The sequence below is a fragment of the Carcharhinus amblyrhynchos genome, chromosome X (assembly GCF_965287045.1).
Source record: "Carcharhinus amblyrhynchos chromosome X, sCarAmb.v2.hapA, whole genome shotgun sequence".
In the NCBI taxonomy this organism is placed as follows: domain Eukaryota; kingdom Metazoa; phylum Chordata; class Chondrichthyes; order Carcharhiniformes; family Carcharhinidae; genus Carcharhinus; species Carcharhinus amblyrhynchos.
The window spans coordinates 9024261-9044978 of NC_137359.1; the positions used below are offsets into that span (position 1 = coordinate 9024261).

The window sequence follows — 20718 nt, forward strand, 5'->3', positions numbered from 1 at the left end:
CCAAAGATGTGCAGGTTAGGTTGATTGGCCATGCTAAAATTGCCCCTTAGTGTCCTAAGGTCCTTAGGTTAGAGGGATTAGTGGGTGATAATATGTAGGGATATGGGGGTAGGGCCTAGGTGGATCAGTGCAGACTTGATGGGCTGAAGGGCCTCTTTCTGCACTGTAGGGTTCTATGATTCAAATGATTCTAAGTGGACTGCTTTGTCCTGGATGGTGTTGAGCTTCTCAGCTAGGCAGGTGGGGAGTATTCCATCACACTCCTGACTTGTGCCTTGTAGATGATGGACAGGACTTGGGGAGTCAGGAGGGTAGTTACTCACTGCAGAACTCCCAGCTTTTCACCTGCACTGATAGCCACAGTATTTATTTAGCTGGGTCCAGTTCAGTTTCTGGTCAATGGCAACACCCAGGATGCTGATAGTGGGGGACTCAGCGATGGTAATGTCATGGAATATCAAAAGGCGATGGTTAGATTCTTTTTTGCTGAAGATAATCTTCTTCTGGCACTTATGTGGAGTGAATGTTATTTGCCACTTATCAAAGTCTGAATGTTGTCCGGGTCTTGCTGTATTTGGACATGGGCTGCTTCAGTATCTGAGTCGTGAATTTTTTTTTTAAAAATTCATTCATGGGATGAGAGTGTCACTGGTAGGGCCATCCCTGACCTGAGCACATTTAAGAGTCAACCACATTGCTGTGGCTCTGGAGTCACACACAGGCCAGGCCAGGTAAGGACAGCAGATTTCCTTCCTTTAAGTACATTAATGATCCAGATGGGTTGTTACAACAATGGCCATCATTTGACCTTTAGTTCAGAATAAATCCAGATTTTTACTGAATTCAAATTTCATGGCAGGAGTTGAATCTGGGTCTCTGGGTTACTTATCCAGGGACAATACCACTACTCCATTGCCTTCCTTAAATGGTGCTAAACATTGTGCTCAGCAAACATCCCCACTTCTGACCTTGTGATGGAGGAAAAGTCATTGATGAAGCAGCTAAAGATGGTTGGGCCGAGGACACTAACCCTGAGGGACTCCTGCAGAGATGTCCACTTGTGACAGGTTCACCACACAGCGGCAACAATCTTTCACTTTCAACCATCTTAAAATCTTCCAGACATTTTGAAAATCTTTTCTTCGTTCCAGTTAAAAAAAACTCTTACTTTAAGACTCTCTTCATACTTGTGCCCTCACATCCCTGGTGTCAATCAAATGATTGTTCACTGTCTTTTTCCATGTGGCTTTCATAGCCTTATTCCAACAAGAGCCAGAACCTTTTCTTCACTCAGAGTGGTTGGGGTGTGGAATAGACTGCCTGCTGTGATAGTGGAGTGGGACACTTTAGGAACTTTCAAGCGGTTATTGGATAGACACATGGAGCACTCCAGACTGTAAGGAGGGGATAGCTTGATCTTGGGATTGGACATAGCTCGGCACAACATTGAGGGCCGAAGGGCCTGTACTGTGCTGTAACGTTCTATGTAACCTCACTGCAACCAAAAAGGCACATAAGAATCTATATTATTTCCTTCATCTTATGCTGTGTGGTCTTATTTATACAACTCAAAACTTCATTCTTCATTTTATCTAACTTCACTTTCAAGGGATTCCATATTTGAAGTAAGCCCCTCTATTCTTGAACATATTTCAGTATCTTTCCATTCTTTTCAAAATGTTTTCCCCTCATTTCTCTGGATTAAATTCCATTTGCCACCTGGCTGTCCATTCCACTAATCTGTCTTATTTCCTAAAACCTATTTGCTGACCACCACCACCACCCCCCCCCCACCCCGTACAAAAGAATACATATCTGAACAACCCAAAGTGAAATCAGCGCTGATCTCTGGGTACCTCACTTTCTGCCCTCCTGCAATTCGAGCATCTATGTTAATGCAGGCTCTCACGAACCTATTCCTATCACTGCTGCAGCCTCAAACTTTAATGACATTGGCTTCATTTTTTTCTTTAAACAAGTCTCCTATGAAGCAACTCGACTAGCGTTTCCTGAAAATCAATATGCACATCTTCTTAAAGTATGTACATACATACAAATATCAAATGCAATGTGCCTTTACCAAATCCATGCTGGCTGAGAATGGTTACCCACGCACATTCAAAATTGAACTAGAATTAGGCATTTGAAACATTTGCCTGAAACTGTGCTAGACTGCCTGGTCTACCATTACTCAGTTCTTCCTGCTCTTCTTCTGGAATGGAGACGTTATAGATTTAAGGATTGGCCAATTGTGACTCAAATCTCCACTCTCTGTTCTGACTGCTTTCCTCAGCACCAGGTGCAGTGATCAGGACTCAGTGATTGATCTATTTAACATTTCCAGATTGCATACATACAAATTAGATGCAGGAATAGGCCATTAAGCTCCTCCAGCCTACTCGCCTCAAAGAAAACATTTCTCCTCATCTCCCTCTTAAATGGGAGCCCCCTTATATTTAAACAGTGAACCACCCCCTCCAGTTCTAGATTCTCCAGCAAGAGGAAACATCCTTTCCACATCCAACCTGTCAGTACCCCTTAGGATCCTAAATGTTCAGGATGTTCTGCTCAAGCGTATCTATAGTCTCCTTTCTATTATTCTTGCAAAATAAATGCTGAAATATCTTTATCCTCCAACAGATTTACCTTCCAGCTGGTCTTATCCTCCCTAATTCCTTCCATTACCTATTTTCATATTCCCTTCTAGCCCTTTGAATCACCTTTCCATTCAAAGAATACAGAGAACCCCCCCACACTGCAGAAAGAAGCCATTTGGCCTATCAAGTCTGAACCAATTTTCTAAAAGAGCATCATACCCAGGGCCAGCTCTCATAACCCTGCCCACCTAACTTCCACATCTTCGGACACTAAGGGTAGCCATAATTTGGAGATGCCGGCACTGGACTGGGTTAAACACAGTAAGAGGTCTCACAACACCAGGTTAAAGTCTAACAGAGTTATTTGGTAGCACAAGCCACTAGCTTTCGGAGCGCTGCTCCTTCATCAGGTGAGCAGGAGTTCTGTTCACAAACAGGGCATATAAAGACACAAACTCAAATTACAAAATAATGGTTGGAATGCGAGTCTTTACAGCTAATCAAGTCTTAAAGGTACAGACAATGAATGGAGAGAGGGTTAAGCACAGGTTAAAGAGATGTGTATTGTCTCCAGCCAGAACAGTTCGTGAGATTTGCAAGTCCAAGCAAATCGTGGGGTTATAGGTAGCGTGACATGAACTCAAGATCCCTGTCCAATACATACGGTGCATACGCTTGCAACTCGGCCAACGTTGTCTACCTGATATGCTGCAGGAAAGGATGTCCTGAGGCATGGTACACTGGGGAGACCATGCAGACACTACGACAATGGATGAATGAACACCGGTCAACAATTCCCAGGCAAGACTGTTCTCTTCCTGTTGGGGAACACTTCAGCAGTCACAGGCATTCGGCCTCTGATCTTCGGGTAAGTGTTCTCCAAGGCAGCCTTCACGACACACAACACAGAGTCGCTGAGCAGAGACTGATAGCCAACATGAGGATGCCCTCAACCAGAATCTCGGGTTCATGTCACACTACCTGTAGCCCCCACGACTTGCCTGAGGCTTGCAAAATCTCACACATTTCTTTAACCTGTGCTTAACCCTCTCTCCATTCATTGTCTGTACCTTTAAGACTTGATTAGCTGTAAAGACTCGCATTCCAACCATTATTTTGTAAATTGAGTTTGTGTCTTTATATGCCCTGTTTGTGAACAGAACTCCCACTTACTTGATGAAGGAGCAGCGCTCCAAAAACTAGTGGCTTGTGCTACCAAATAAACCTATTGGACTTTAACCTGGTGTTGTGAGACTTCTCACTAAGTTGTTAGCGCTGCTGCTTCACAGCATCAGGGACCCAGGTTTGATTTCCTGCTTGGGTCACTGTCTGTGTGGTGTATGTTCTCCCCACGTCTGCGTGGGTTTTCTCCGGGTGCTCCAGTTTCCCCCGACAGTCCAAAAAACATGGTCAGGTGCATCAGCCATGCTAAATTTTCCCTCAGTATACCCAAACAGGAATGTGACAACGAGGGGATTTTCACAGTAACTTCATCGCAGTATTAACGTAAACCTACTTGTGACTAAAGAAACTTGAACTTCAATTTAGCATGGCCAATCCACCTAACTGACACATCTTTGGAACTAAGGGGCAATTTAGCATGGCCAATCCACCTAACCAGCACATCTTTGGACTGTGGGACAAAACCAGAGCACCCGGAGGAAACACACGCAGGCATGGGGAGGACGTGCAGACTCCACACAGGAACAGGGACCCAAGCCGAGAATCGAACCTGGGTACCTGACACTGTGAGGCAGCAACGCTAACCACTGTGCCATCCATACAGCAGCAGAAGCTTTGGTTTACTGACTGCACTCTTGCCAGAGTAAGGTGGTCCTGGATTCAACCCACATTCAAAGAATCGGCTACAAAGTCCAGGCTGACACTTCAGTATCGTGCTGAGGGACTGCTGCAATGCCAGAGGAGCCACCTTTTGGATGAGACAATAAGTCTAAGGTGCAAAAGATCCCATTGGTGCTGCTTGGAAGGGAACCAGGTCATTATACCCAAATCCTGGCTAACAGGGGTCGCAGAATGAGGCAGCAGGGGGCCATTCTGTCCAGTGTGCCTGTGCCAGCTCTTTGACCAACTATCATCTCAAATTCAGACTTTCGGGTTATTGAATTTGATGCTCCAAACAAATTAGCTGCCACATTTCCCTCCATCACAATAGCGCCTTTAGTTCCAAAGTACTTCAAAAAAGAAACATTTTCAGATCCTCCGAGGTTGTGAAGGATACTACTATAAATACCAATACTCTCTATTGCCTACAACCTTTCCACTTTATTTCTCATGATTTCGTTTAGCATTTTGACCCTCAATCTATCATATGTCTCCTTTTCACATTCTAATTTAGTTTTAAGCTATTGGGAATATATCTCTTGTTCCTTATCCATCCCATTGTTGGAAGATTCCCATTGTTAGCGTGCTAATATCTTGAAAATATATTAAACAAGTAATATACGGGTTAATTAATAAATAGAAACAAACAGACGCAGCAAATACAATCAGTGCAATTACCAACCCTATATATGAACTGACCAATTAGCAAGAATATAAACATTTGAAATTCATGCAAGCATTCTCGACAAATTCTCCAAAAACCCAATTCCTGATTCAAAGTTAAGATACGGATTCCCTAACGATAACACAGCAGTGTTAAATCAACACAGAATCATAGGACATTCAGCTGCTCCCCTCAGCAGTGAGACTATCAAAGTGTAAACCAATTCAAACACTTGAGTAGACAACGATGGAACAGCTTAAACTGAGGCTTCTGAGCAGCATGATAGTCTTTTGGCATTGACAGTGACTGGAAGACATAACTCTGTCTCATCAGCAACAGGCAGTAGATCTCATTCGAGTATGCTGTGAGGGAAATGAAGCATCTTTGAACAGGAACTACACGTACTGCCTAGTCTTGTAAGCGTGCTGTGAGCTAGCAGTGGTGTTTGAAGCAATCTGCCCACAACCAAAAATACAATGGTAACAGGCAATCGGCCTCTGATCTTTGGGTAAGCATTCTCCAAGGCTGCCTTCACGACACACGACAGCGCAGAGTCACTGAGCAGAGATTGATAGCCAAGTTCCGCACACGAGGACGGTCTCAACCAGGATCTTGGGTTCATATCACACTATCTGTAACCCCCATGACTTGCCTGGGCTGCAACATCTCACTTACTGTCCTGTCTGGAGACAAGACATTTCTTTAACCCATGCTTAACACTATCTCCACTCACATTGTCTGTACCTTTAAGACTTGATTAGAATGTGAGTTTTTACAGCTAATCAGTATTCTGTAAACTGAATGTGATCAGAACTCCCCACTCACCTGACAATGGGGCAGAGCTCAAAGCCAGTGTTTCCTACCAAATAAACCTGTTGGACTTTAACCTGGTGTTGTGAGACTTCTTACTGTGTTTACCCCAGTCCAAAGCTGGCATCTCCACATCATGGGCAGTGCTGCCAGAGGCTGTTTGCATGCATATAAAGGATAAACTCGGAAGTGTTGTTTTAGGCACTTTCGCTGCCACCAAATTCAGGGCTCCTACCACCAAATTTTACAAACGTACAAAACAGGAGCAGAAGTAAGTCATTTGGCCCCTCAAGCTTGCTCTGCCATTCAAAATGATGATAGCTGATCTGTTTGCATTGAGTTCCATGTTCCCCATCTACTCCCGATAAGCTGGAGACAAGGGAATCAAAGGTTAACAATATTGAGTGATCCTGCCTCCACCACCTTCTGAGGCAGAGTGTTCCTCAGAGAAAAGCTTCTCAACTCTGTCCTAAAAGCGTGAACCCTAATTTTAAAACTGTGGCCCCTAGTTCTAGATTCACCCACAAGAGGAAACATCCTTTCTACACACACCTTGTTAAGACCATTCAGGGTGTTTTACACTTCAAATCAAGTCACCCCTCACTCTTCCAAACTCCAGTGGAAACAAGCCCAATCTGCCGAACCTTTCCTCATAAGACAACCCATTAATTCCAAGCATTTTTCTAGCAAAATACTGCAGATGCTAGAATCTGAAACAAAAATAGAAACTGCTAGAAAATCTCAGCAGGTCTGACAGCGTCTGTGGAGGGAGAACAGAGCCGATGTTCAGTCAAGATGGCCCTTCATCAGAGTTGATCAATCTCGTAATCCTCCTCTTAATCACCTCTCACACAATTACCTCCTTCCTTAAATAAGGAGAGCAAACTACATATTGTATTTAAGATATGGTCGCAGCAACGTCCTGTGTAACTGAAGCATAACATGCTTTCATGTTCAATTCTTCTCGTAATGAGGGATAGCGTTCCATTAGCTTTAATTACTTGCTGTGCCTGCATACTTTGTGACCCATGAACTAGAACACCTAGATCCCTCTGCACCTTGGAATTTGGCAGTCATTTTCTGTTTAAGTAATACTTTGTTTTATTCTTCCTGCCAAAGTGATCAACTTCACATTTTCCCACATTATATTCCAGTTGCCATGTCTTTGCCCACTCACAACCTAACGATATCCATCAGCAACCTCCTTATGGCCTCCTTACAACATTCTTTGCCACCTACAGTTTTGTATCATCTGCAAATTTGGTTACCATGCCTTCGCTCCCATCATCCAAGTCATTTTCCAAACAAAGCTTTCGTTTACAGTGATGAGATATGTCTTCAACATTGTATTTACATAGCACCTTCTCATGCCCTTGAGTTCTGAAAAGCACTTTGCAATCAATACATCCATTTAAATTTAGCAATTAATTTTCACATGGCAAATGAATGGTGCCCACCAAGAAATGGATGTTGGCCAAGATCTCCCTGCCGCCATTCAACTAACGTCATAAGGATTTTTTTTAAACATTTGAAGCACTGAAACTGACAGACAGCACCTCGTTTGAAAGACAGCATCTTCCAACATTTCAACACTCTCAACCGTGAAAGTATGTTGTCCTGAATCAAGGCTCAAGCTCAACCTTTGACTCGCAACAAAACTGCAGAGAATAATAAGTACTCTAGCTGAGTGCACCATTTGGAAGTATGACTGCCCCAGGCATTTTCAGTCATTAGGCTCAAATCAATTATCTCAAAATATAAATCAAGAGCAAGACTGACTTGTCAGCAGCAATTGCTGCAAAACCTTATTGATCCATCTGGCTCAAAGTCAGATCAGATAGTGTGCTGTGGGAGAAACTGAGCTCTCAGCTGATTGTATCTCCAACTCTCTGGCTGGGCTCAGAAAGCAGTTCACATTGTGTCCATCTCAAAAAGATTCAGAATGGAGGAGTTGGCGAGGTCTTGCAATCTGTCCCCAGCATACCCACTAATTCTATGCTTTTAAAGGTGTTTCTTATAAACTCTGCAATAATGCTCTATTTGAATCTGTTAAAGACTTGGCACAGACATTTGAATGGACGAACCTTACATTAAGCTAATCTTTCTCTACACCCTATCTGTAACTGCAACAATATGGGTGGGATTTCCCAGCCTTGCTTGCCCCAAAACCTGAAAACCTAGCCCAAGGTCATTCCATGGTCCCCTCCTCACCCCCACTGGCGCCAGACAGGGAGCCCACTCCCCACCGGCGCCAGACAGGGAGCCCACTCCCCACTGGGATTTGCAGGTTGTCAGGCAGGAGGTGAGGTGGCCTGTTTGCCCCGGGTTCAGGCTTGGTGACAGTTGCTGAGTTGAAGATGTGCTGCTGGGATTTGACACTAGGAAAGCTGTCTCATGCCGACTCACTAATGACCTGAGATTAAGGTGACCCCGCGGACATGTTGACGGCTCAGCCTACCTTGTGCTATGCTGCCGGGGTGTTTTTACCCTGAAGCTGCTGCCACAGCCTCTCTCAGCCGGGCCGCCCGGAGCTGACTGCCGGAAGCGGAAACACCGTCGCCAGTGGCGGTCTGAGTGACAGCCACTCGCGACCAATCAGACCCCGCGTTACCAACCAGAGGGCGGAGCATGAGCTCGGAAAGGGACCAATCAGGGTGCAGAGAGGGCGGGGATTCCGTTACTGGCGTTGTGCGGCTGTGGATGGCAGCGCGTGCAGGCTGCGCACGCAGCTGGGGCGTGCAGCTCCATGGTGACGGGACGGCGCGAGTCTGTCAATGAGTGGTCGCGGTAAGCAGTGTCACAAGATTAGGTTAAAGTCCAACAGATTTAGTTGGCAGCAAACCCACCAAATAAACCTGTTGGACTTTAACCTGGTGTTGTGACACTTTTTACTGTGTTTACCCCAGTCCAATGCCGGCATCTCCACATCATCAGTGGAGACAGGTGTTCACATCTGGCACTGCATCAATGACCAACAGTGAGTCCAAACCTTCTTTACCCTCCCACATCTTCCAATGGAGAGGGTGCCTGGCACACAGTTAATGTGCATCCTCTTCTACAGAAAGAGATTCGATCTTATTTAATATTGTCACATGTTTAAGTTTAATTATTAGTGTCACAAGTAAGCTTACATTAACACCACAGCAACGTATGTAGTGGGATACAGTGAAACGTATTATTCCTCACACTAGACAAACAAAATAAACAAGTAACAGTGGGGTGGCAGCATGGTACAGTGTGGGGTCAGCACAGTGGGGGTTGGGTGGGAGCAGCGTGGCAACACAGTGGTAAGCACTGCTGTCTCACAGCGCCAGGGACCCAGGTTTGATTCCCAGCCTCCGGTTACTGTCTGTGTGGAATCTGCATGTTCTCCCCGTATCTGCGTGCGTTTCCTCCCACAGTCCAAAGGTGTGTAGGTTAGGTGGATTGGCCGCACTAAATTACCTCTTAGTGTTAGGGGGAAATAGCACTGAGGTTACGGGGATGGGGCCTGGGGGGGACTGTTGTCGTTGTAGGCTTGATGGGCCAAATGGCCTCCTTCTGCACTGTAGGCATTCTATGAGCCTATGATTTATACCGTTCATACAGAATAGAGGAGAAGGAAAGGAGAGGGTGTAGAATGTAATGTTACAGTCACAGCTTGGGTATAGAGAAAGACCAGCTTAACAAAACCTGACAACGAGGCAGCAGTCAGTTTAACATCAGTGATAGGAAAGATACTGGAATCTACATGAAAACAAGTGATAGAAGACAGAAACATATCATTTTAACATACGTGGATCCCAAAAGGAATGCTTCATTAACCTGATAGATTTATTTGCTTAGGTAATGAAAAGAGTACATCAAGGATAATACAATAGACTCAGATACTTGGAATTTCAAAGCCCTTTGATAGTGTATAACATTGAAACTTCAGGATAAGTCAGGGGACACCACTGAATGCATACCAAATTGGCTAAAATAAAAAAAGCCACAATAGTCGAGGGAAAAGGATAAGGGTGAGACAGAAATAAGAGTGGGGACAGGGGAGAGGAGGGGCAAGATGGAGACAAGGCTGTGGGTAGAGTAGGAGAGGGGTGAGACAGGGACAGGACTGGCACCACAACTGATTCTGCTGGACAGCAGGATCACACAAAGTCAAAGCGAGTGATAGCAGAAGATTCAATAGTCTGGGGCACAGACAGGCATTTTTGTGGCCGCAGACAAGACTCTAGGATGGTATGTTGCCTCCCTGGTACCAGGGTTCTGGATGTTTTTAAGCGGGTACAGGACATCCTGAAACAGGAGGGTTAAAAGGCCAATGTCATTGTCCACATTGGTACAAATGATATAGACAGGAAGAGGTCCTGCAAAGACAGTTCAATGAGTTAGCTCGGGAGCTAAAAAGCAGGATCTCTAGGGCACGAATCTCAGGATTACTCCTATGCCACATGCTAGTGAGGTTTGAAACAGAGAGATAGTACAGTTGAACACATGGCTAAAGAGCTGGTGTGGCAGGGAGGGATTTAGCTATATGGATCACTGGGATGTCTTCTGGGGAAGGTGGGACCTGTACAAGAAGGATGGGTTGCATCTGAACTGGAGGGGCATCAATATCCTGGGCAGGAGATTTGCTCGTGCTATTCGGGAAGGTTTAAACTAGTGCAGCAGTAGGGTGAGAACCGGAACAACAGGCCAGTAAGTGTAGAGACTGGGGAAAACATAGCTCAGAATAAAAGCAGGCAGCAGAAAGCCGCAGGGCTCAGCAGGACTGGAGGTCTAGAGTACGTTTGCTTCAATGCAAGAAGTGTAACAGGTAAGACAGATGAACTGAGAGCCTGGATTACTGAAGGAATTATATTATTGCAATTATGGAGACATGGTTAAAGGAGGGACAGGACTGGTGGTGTAACATCTTGGGATATTGTTGTTTTAGATGGGACAGAAGGGAAACAAAAGGGGTGGGGGAATTACTGATTAGGGGGCAGATCACAGCTGTTTTGAGAGAGGAGACATTGGACGGATCTTGTAGTGAGGCATTATGGGTGGAGCTCAGGAATAGGAAGGGTGAAATCACAATGTTGGGAGTGTAATATAGACCTCCCAACAGCCTGCAGGAGACAGAAGAGCAAAAAAGCAGGATAGTGGTGGGGACTTTAACTTCTCCCATATTGACTAGGACTCCCATACAGCCAGAGGCTCGAATGGAGACTAATTTGTTAGAAGTGTGCAGGAGGGATTTTTGACACAGTATGTTGACAATCCAACCAGGGAGAAAGCTGTACTAGACTTGGTATTGGGGAATGAGCCAGGCCAGGTGATCAATGTTTCAGTGGAGGAGCATTTTGGGTTAGCGACCATAATTCCATAAGATCGAGCAGTCATGGATAAGGACAAGTGTGGCCCTCGGGTGTGGGTACTTAATAGGGCGAGGGCCAATTACAGCCAAATTAGACAGGAACTGGGGAATGTGGATTGGGAGCGGCTATTTGAGGGCAAATCCACATCAGGCATGTGGGAGACTTTTAAAGGCCAGTTGATTGAAGTGCAGGACAGGCACATCCCCGCAAAAATAAATGATAGAAATGGTAGGATTTGGGAACCATGGATTACAAGGGAAATTGTAAGCTAACGAAAAAGGAAGCATACAATAGGTCAAGACATCTAAAAACAGATAAAGCCGTTGAGAAGTAAAGAGAAAGTAGAAAGGAACTTCAACGGGGAATTTGGAGGCTAAAAGGGGCCATGAAATGTCTTTAGCAAACATGGTCAAGTAGAATTCCAAGGCTTTTTATGCATATGTTAGGAGCAACAGGGTAGCAAGAGAAAGAGTAGGACACTCAATAACAATGAAGGGAGGTTATGCATGGAACTGCAGGAAGTGAGTGAGATCCGTAATGAGTACTTTGTATCAGTATTCACCAAGGAGTAGGACATGACGGATGTTGAGGTCAGGAATGGGTGTGTAAACACTCTAGATAATATCAAAATATCAAAGGAAAAAGTGTTGAGTATCCTAAATTGCACTAAGGTAGACAATTCCCGGCACCAGATAGGATCTATCCCAGGTTACTGTAGGAGGCAAGAGAAGAAATAGCTGGGGTTTAACATATCTTCACATCCTCTTTGACAACAGGCAAGGTTCTAGAGGATTGGAGAATAGCCAATATTGTTCTTCTGTTTAAGAAAGGAAGCAGGGATAATCCAGGAAATCATAGGCCAGTGAGCCTGACGTCAGTGATAGGAAGGTTTTGGAGAAGATACTGAGGGACAGGATATCTGCACATTTGGAAGAAAATGGACTAGTTAGTGACAAGCAGCATGGTTTTGTACGGGAAAGGTCATGTCTCACCAACTTGATTCAGTTTGTTGAAGAGGTGACAAAGAAAATTGAGGCAAGGGCTGGGAACGTAGTTTATATGGACTTTAGTAAGGTGTTTGACAAGATCCTACATGGCAGACTGGCGCAAAAACTAAAATTACATGGGATTTGGGGTGGGCTGGCTAGATGGATACAGAACTGACTCTGTCATAGAAGACAGAGAGTAGCTGTGGAAGGGTGTTTTTCAGAATGTAGATCTGTAGGTGGTGGTGTTCTGCAGGGATCAGTGCGGGAACCTCTGTGGTTATATAAAATATATATATAAAAATAAAATATATATATAAAATATATATAAAACTAAAAATATAAAATATATATAAATAAAAAATATATATATAAATAATATATATATATATAAAATAAAAAAATATATATATAGGAAAATTGGGTGGTCTTATTAATAAGTTTTCAGATGATACCTACATTGGTGGAGTTGCTGATAGTGCTGGGGATTGTCAGAGAATACAACAGGATATAGATAGATTGGAGAACTGGGCACAGAAATGGCAGATGGAGTTTAATCCGGACAACTTTGTCAAAGACAGATCGTGCCTTATGAGCCTGGTTGAGTTTTTTGAAGATGTGACTAAACACATTGACGAAGGAAGAGCGGTAGATGTTGTTTACATGGACTTTAGCGGGGTGTTCGATAAGGTCCACCACGCAAAACTTATTGAGAGGGTGGGGGGCCATGGGATCCAAGGGGATGTTGCTTTGTGGATCCGGAACTGGCTTGCCCGCAGAGGGCAGGGAGTGGTTGTAGATGGGTCTTTTCCTGCATGGAGGTCAGTCACCGGTGGAGTGCCCCAGGGATCTGTTCTGAGACCCTTGCTCTTTGTGATTTTTATAAATGACCTGGACGAGGAAGTGGAGGGATGGGTTGATGGGTTTGCCGATGGCACAGGGGTTGGAGGTGTTGTGGATGGTTTGGAGGGATGTCAGAGGTTGCAGCGAGACGTAGATAGGATGTAAGACTGGGCGGAGAGGTAGCAGATGGACTTTGACCCGGATAGGTGTGTGGTGGTTCATTTTGGCAGGTCAAATGGGATGACAGAATATAATATTAGGGGTAAGACTCTTGGCAGTGTGGAAGATCAGAGGGATCTTGGGGTCCGGGTTCATAGGACTCAAATCAGTTTTGCGGGTGGGGGGTGTGGTTAGGAGGGCGTGTGGTGTACGGGCCTTCATCGATCGAGGAATTGAGTTTGGGAGTCGGGAGGTAATGCTGCAGTTGTATGGGACCCTGGTCAGACCCCACTTGGAGTACTGTGCTCAGTTCTGATTGCCTCATTGCAGGAGGGATTGGAAGCCATTGAGAGGGTGCACAGGAGATTTGCAGGGATGTTGCCTGGATTGGGTGGCATGCCTTATGAGGATAGGTTGAGAGAGTTCGGTCTTTTCTCCTTAGAGAGACAAGGGATGAGAGGTGACCTGGTGGAGGTGTATAGGATGTTGGGAGGTATTGATCGAGTGGATTCTCAGAGACTTTTTCCCAGGGCTGAAATGGCTGCCACAGGAGGACACAGGCTTAGGGTGCTGGGGAGTGGATATAAAAGAGGTGTCAGGGGTAGGTTTTTCACTCGGGGGATGGTGGGTGCGTGGAATCAGATGCTGGCGGTGATGGTGGAGGCGGATTCGATAGGGTCTTTTAAGAGACTTTTGGATGAGTACATGGGACTTAATAAGATAGAGGGTTATAGGTAAGCTTAGTAGTAGGGATACGTTCAGTGCAACTTGTGGGCCGAAGGGCCTGTTTGTGCTGTAGTTTTTCTACGTTCTAATTGTGAGGTGATTTTGGAGGATCAAATTTAGGTGTGAATTCTGCTGTGAATGGCAGAACCCTTAGGAACATTAATGTACAGAGGGATCTGGGCGTGCAGATCCACAATTCCCTGAAGTGGCAACACAGGTGGCCAAAGTGATTAGGAAGGCGTAGTGCATGCTTGCCTTCATCAGCTGGGGCTTTGAGTACAAGAGTTGGGAAATCACGTTGCAGCTATATAACCTTGGTTAGGCCACATTTGGAATACTGCGTGCAGTTCTGGTCACCACACTACCAGAAGGATGTGGAAGCTTTGGAGGGAATGTAAAGAAGGTTCACCAGTATGTTGCCTGGTCTCGAGGGTGTTGGCTATGAGGAGAGGTTGAATAAACTAGGATTGTTTTCATGGAGGCTGAGGGGTGACCTGACAGAGGTCTACAAGATTATGAGAGGCATAGGCAGGATGGATAGTCAGAGGCTTTTTCCCAGCGTGATAATGTTAATTACACTGGGGGGCACAGCTTCAAGGTGAGAGGGAGAAAGCTTAGGGAAGATGTGCAGGGGAGGTTTTTCACGCAGAGAGTGGTGGGAGCCTGGAACGTGCTGCCAGAGGAGGTGGTGGAAACAGGCACATTAGCAACATTCAAGAGACATCTGGATGGGTACATGAACAAGGAGGAAATAGAGGGAAAAGGACCAAGGGCAGAAGGGTTTTTTTTTAGTTTAGCTAGGGCATCATGATCGGCACAGGCCAAAGGGCCTGTTCCTGTGCTGTACTTTTCTTTGTTCTTTGACTGGGGGTGGGGTAGCAGGTTGAGACGGAGGAGGGAATTTTCCTGTCCCGCCCGCCATGGGGATTATAGCAGGCGAGGGGCAGACCATGCAAAGATCTGTTGAACTAGGGCAGGATTTTCCAGTTTTGGTGCAAGTGAGGATGGAAAATCCCATCAGACAGCACTGGGGTGGTGGAGGTGAGGGAGAGGTGAGACAGAGTGGCATGGTGAAAGACTGAGGGAATAAGTGAAAAGATTGTGGGGAAGGTTCAGAGACTGTCCTGGGGCTGAGACTATGCTGTCAGAGCATATTTTGGAGATTGCCCGAGTGCTGAACAAGCCACATTTGAGAGCTTTACATCACCCCCATGTCTTGGTCCCAGTCTTGGGCAGAAGAAGGCCCATTCTGGCAGTGACAGTCATGCATAGAATGGTGTGTAGCAAGCGGTCAGTCAACAAAGGGGATTCAGATCAGGGTTTTGGAAGATAAAGGGAGCCATTTGTATCGTCTATGGTGGTAGCTGGAAAGTCATTTGATTTGATTAGATTAATTATTATCACATGTATTGGGATACAGTGAAAAATATTGTTTCTTGCGTGCTCTACAGACAAAACATACCATTCACAGAGAAGGAAACAAGGGAGTGCAGAATGTAGTGTTACATTCATAGCTAGGGTGTAGAGAAAGATCAACTTAATGTGAGGAAAGTCCCTTCAAAAGTCTGACAGCAGCAGAGAAGAAGCTTCTCTTGAGTCATTTGGTACGTGTCCTCAGACTTTTGTATCTTTTTCCCAAAGGAAGAAGGTGGAAGAGAGAATGTCCGGGTGCATGGGGTCCTTAATTATGCTGGCTGCTTTGCCAGGGCAGTGGGAAGTGTAGACAGGGTCAATGGATGAGAGGTTGGTTTGCGTGATGGATTGGGCTACATTCATGACTATTTATAGTTTCTTGCAGTCTTAGGAAGAGCAGGAGCCATACCAAACTGTGATACAACCTGTTTTCTATGGGGCATTTGTAAAAGTTGGTGAGAGTCATGGCTGACATACCAAATCCTTAGTCTTACATAGAACACAAACAGGCCCTTCGGCCCACGAGTTGCGCCGATCACATCAACACCTACCAATCCATAGACCTATCTATAACCCCCAATCCCACTAAATCCCATATACTCATCCAGAAGTCTTTTAAAAGACCCCAGCGAGTTCGCCTCCACCACCACTGACGGCAGCTGATTCCATTCACTCACCACCCTCTGAGTGAAAAACTTACCCCTAACATCACTTCTGTACTTGCCTCCCCGCACCTTAAATCTGTGTCCTCTCGTAGCAACCATTTCAACCCGGGGAAATAGCCTCTGAGAATCCACCCTGTCTATTCCTCTCAACATTTTATAAACCTCTATCAGGTCGCCTCTCAACCTTCGTCTCTCCAGGGAGAAGAGTCCCAGCTCCTTCAACCTATCTTCATAAGGCATGCCTCCCAATCCAGGCAACATCCTTGTAAATCTCCTCTGTACCCTCTCAATAGCTTCTACGTCCTTCCTATAGTGAGGCGACCAGAACTGCGCACAGTACTCCAAGTGAGGCCTGACAAGGGTCTTATAAAGTTGCAGCATTACCTCCCGACTCCTAAACTCAATCCCTCGATTAATGAAGGCCAGAACACCATACGCCTTCTTGACCACATCCTCCACCTGCGAGGTCGATTTAAGAGCCCTGTGGACCCGGACCCCAAGATCCTTCTGCTCTTCAACACTACTAAGACTCCTGCCCTTGATAGTGTACTCGTTCATCCCGTTGGTCCTGCCAAAATGGACGACTACATATTTATCCGCGTTGAAGTCCATCTGCCACTTCTCTGCCCAGTCCTGCATCCTATTTATGTCCTGCTACAACTTCTGACATCCTTCCAGACCATCCACAACACCACCGACCTTCGTGTCATCGGCGAACTTACTAACCCATCCCTCCACTTCCTCATCTAGGTCATTTATGAAAATGACAAACAGCAAAGGTCCTAGAACAGATCCCTGGGGCACTCCACTGGTGACTGACCTCCATGCAGAAAAAGACCCATCCACAACCACTCTCTGCCTTCTGCAGGCAAGCCAGTTCTGGATCCACAAGGCCACAGCCCCTTGGATCCCATGCCCTCTCACCTTCTCAAGAAGTCTTGCATGGGGGACCTTATCAAACGCCTTGCTGAAGTCCAAATACACCACGTCCACTGCACTTCCTTCGTCAATGTGTTCGGTCACATTTTCGAAGAACTCAACTAGGCTCGTAAGGCACGACCTGCCCTTGACAAAACCATGCTGACTATTTCTGATCATGCCAAACCTCTCCAAATGCTCGTAAATCTTGTCCCTCGGAAGCCTCTCCATCAGCTTACCAAACACTGAGGTCAGGCTCACCGGTCGGTAATTTCCCGGGCTATCTCTGTTCCCTTTCTTGAAAATAGGAACTACATCCGCAATCCTCCAATCTTCCGGAACCTCTCCCGTCTCCACTGACGACGCAAAGATCATCGCCGGGGCTCTGCAATCATCTCCCTCACCTCCCACAGTAACCTGGGGTACATCCCATCTGGTCCCGGCGACTTATCTATCTTGATAGAATTCAAAAGTTCTAACACGTCCTCTTCCTTAATATCCACATACTCAATCTTTTCCATCTGCTGCAAATCTGTAGCAAAATCTCCCAGATCAGTTTCCACCGTGAATACTGAGGCAAAGTACTCATTAAGCACCTCTGCCATTTCTTCTGGTTCCACACAGACCTTTCCCCCTTCACCTTTTATAGGTCCTATCCCTTCTCTTCTCATCCTTTTACCTTTCACATATTTATAGAAGACCTTGGGATTCTCCTTAATCTTACCCGCCAAGGCCTTCTCATGACCCCTTCTGGCTCTCCTCATTTCCCTTTTAAGCTCCTTTCTACAATCCTTATACTCCTCAAGATCCTTACCATCTCCTAGCTCCCTGAACCTTTTGTACACCTTCCTTTTCCTCCTGACTAGGTTCACCACAGCCTTCGTGCACCACGGTTCCCGCGACCTACCAAAACCTCCTTGTCTCATCGGAACATTGTCGTGCAGAGCTCCAGACAAACATTCCTTGAATATCCGCCACCTTCCTTCAGTACTTCCTTCTTCTGAGAAAGTGGAGGCGTTGGTGAATTTTCTTAACCATAGTGTCGGCATGGGGTCCAGGACAGGTTGTAGGTGATCTGGACACCTAAAAATGTGAAGCTCTCGACTCTTTTCACTTCATCCCCATTGATGTAGATAGCAGCATGTTCTCCTTTATGCTTCCTGAACTCGATGACAATCTTCTTTGTTTTGTTGACATTGAGGGGGAGATTATTGTCACTGCACCAGTTCACCAGATTCTTTATCTCATTCCTGTATTCTGTCTCGTCATTGTTTGAGATCCAACCCACTACGGTGGTGTTGTCAGCAAACCTGAAAATCAAATTGGAGGGGAATTTGGCTGCACAGTCAGGTGTATAAGGAGTAGGGGGTTGGGGGCATTGAATGGCCTCATTGTGGGGGCAGGGTGTCCGAAAAAGTAAATGTGCATGTGATGCAAAGGGGAGGAGTCAGGTTGACAAATGGCACAGAGACAGCAATGTTGAAGAGTTCAGCGGGGACCTCAGGAATATCCACATGATAAGGGTAACGGGGACACTGGATCGGGACAGGTGGAATAGGAATTGGGAGGTGGTGAGTATGGAGGAGGAACTTGGTGGGTGATAGGGTAAGATTGGAAGCTGGTCCCATATCCAAATGTTAGTGTGCTTGGGTCTATTCAGCCTAACCTGAACTCTCGTTATGAATGCGCAGTCACATCTGAGGGGGATGCTCTGCCAATGATCTACCCAGGCTGGAATCAGCCTGCAAGGGATGGCCTGGAGCTGGCAGGTACACACTGAGGACACGTCAAGGGCTAGAGACTGGATTTCTGCCTTGGAGACAGAGGGAGGCCATTCATGGGAAACTACCATCGATTGTTCAATTGTATCCACTCACACTTACACAGAGGGGAATGCAGGCTGCTGCAGGCCGCATGACCTTGTTAATAACTATGATCTGAATGAGAAGATGGGCCCATTGCCAGTTGGCAGTTTTCAGGGAAGACTGTCACATTGAGAAACAAGAGCCAGCAAGGCCCCAGGAAGACCCAAATGCTTCTGGGGAGCATTTGGCATGACCAGGGTTCTACAAAAGATGTAGCTCATGCAAGGAGATGAGCTGAACTCAGTGCTGCAGACTGGGGATGCAGTCACATATATCTGCCACTTTGTGAGGAGCTCACATCGCATGGACTGGGAGGACATTGAGTGCCAGTTGCTTTGCCATTGCACTGAATTGTTTTGCCAGTCGAACCTTCCAGTGCTCCGCTGGGGACCTTAGCGGAATCTCACAATCATAAGGGAAGTGACAGATACCCTTTTAGTAAACTCACCATTATGTGCAGTTCCACATTAATGAAGCAAGCCAGAGTTGCAGCGATCTCAAGTTACCCGCAAGAGCAGGGTGCCATTGACTAGACACGTGGCCATAAGAGCTCCCTGGCAGCAGCCTGAGAGACTTATTAATAGGAAAGGATTTCACCTTCAGCTCTGAACCTTCAGCTAATTTGTGATCAAAAAAAGCATATACAGCATGTTTTGCTCAGTATCCAATATTTACCACAGAGTATCTGGGAGCATATTTTTTCCCTTTTTCCTTTACACGGCTCACTATGATGTATGCTAGGATTAAAGATAGCTCTTCCTGTTGTGAGGGTGTGACTGGCTATAAGCTGGCTCCTGTTTGGCTGTGTGGCATGCTGTCAACAATGGATGACTAATACTCAGTTCCAGCATGCTGGGTATTGCAGTGTCTCTTTCTGTAGACTCACAGTTTCTCTCTCCAAAGGTTGAGGCTCTGTTTGTTGTTAGTTTCTCTCTTGACTGTCATCTACTCAAGTGGTAACCATCTGAGGGTTTGTCTGGTCTGACCAATGAGGGTTTTCTGATACAATGGGACAAACCAACAGCATTCTTGCATTTTGAATTCTGGTTGTTACTGGATTTAAACTGGGTTTAAAGCTGCCTACTCAATCCTAATTCATCTTTCATTATTTGTCTTCTTTATACCAGAGGCTGAGTCAACTCGGGGATCAAGTTTCTCGCACTGTGATTTTAACGGCAATTTCTGTCCACTGCAGTATTTACCTTTTTTCATAATTTGTATTATCCAGAAATTTCAAATTTTCACCTTGCCCCTTCTAGGTCTCTACACACTCTGGATGCTGAAGTTGGAGTTACATGGGACTCAATAGAGTCTTCTGCTGCAATGAGGAATTTAATTTCTGCCTTCAGCTTCCAAGCCTTTCTTTTATTTTTGGAACTTTCCTCTGGTGATTTCCTTCTGCACCTTGGCTTCTTGAGCTTTTCTTCAGTCAGAATGATTCTTTAATTTTTTTTCCAGGGTTTTAACTTTCTTCTGCCATCTCGGCGATGTTTTGAGTTGTTCCATTCACCGCCACTATGTTTTATGCTGTTGGGTGTAGTTCGGTAGACCTTCTCAAGGTGTTTTTAGTCTCAGGTAGTTCGACAACAAATATTTATTCACTAATAGTGTTATGATCCAGGCCAGAAACTCCAAGATGTTTGACAAAGTCAGCCTAGACCATAAGTTTTGCACTTTGAATTTTGCATGGGTAAACATTAGACGTTTCATTCCAGATATGATTCAAGTGACCCATTCGGAAGCTTTAATCAAACTCTGTTCATTTAAGAACACAGATAACATTTAATAAGGAAAACTAGCATAACTTTATCAATTAAAAAAAAACACAATTATAGCATTGTATGAACCTTAACAGCTAAATTTATTGTTCTAGATCAAACATGCACAAATG

The 20718-nt window shown here is 45.4% G+C and overlaps 1 protein-coding gene across 2 annotated transcripts in view; it reads right to left on the reverse strand.

The window, feature by feature from the left end:
- Window positions 1-19364, reverse strand: part of LOC145361980 (SPRY domain-containing protein 3-like) — a 247029-nt gene extending 227665 nt beyond the window's left edge. The window contains exon 1 of one of the 2 annotated variants that reach the window (XM_080217981.1): window positions 19276-19364. The gene's annotated coding sequence lies outside the window, so the exon portion shown is untranslated. Of the gene's footprint in view, window positions 1-8371; window positions 8470-19275 lie in introns of those variants that run through there. The other variant, XM_080217980.1, reaches the window with a different exon arrangement.
- Between the last annotated feature and the right edge of the window lie 1354 nt (window positions 19365-20718).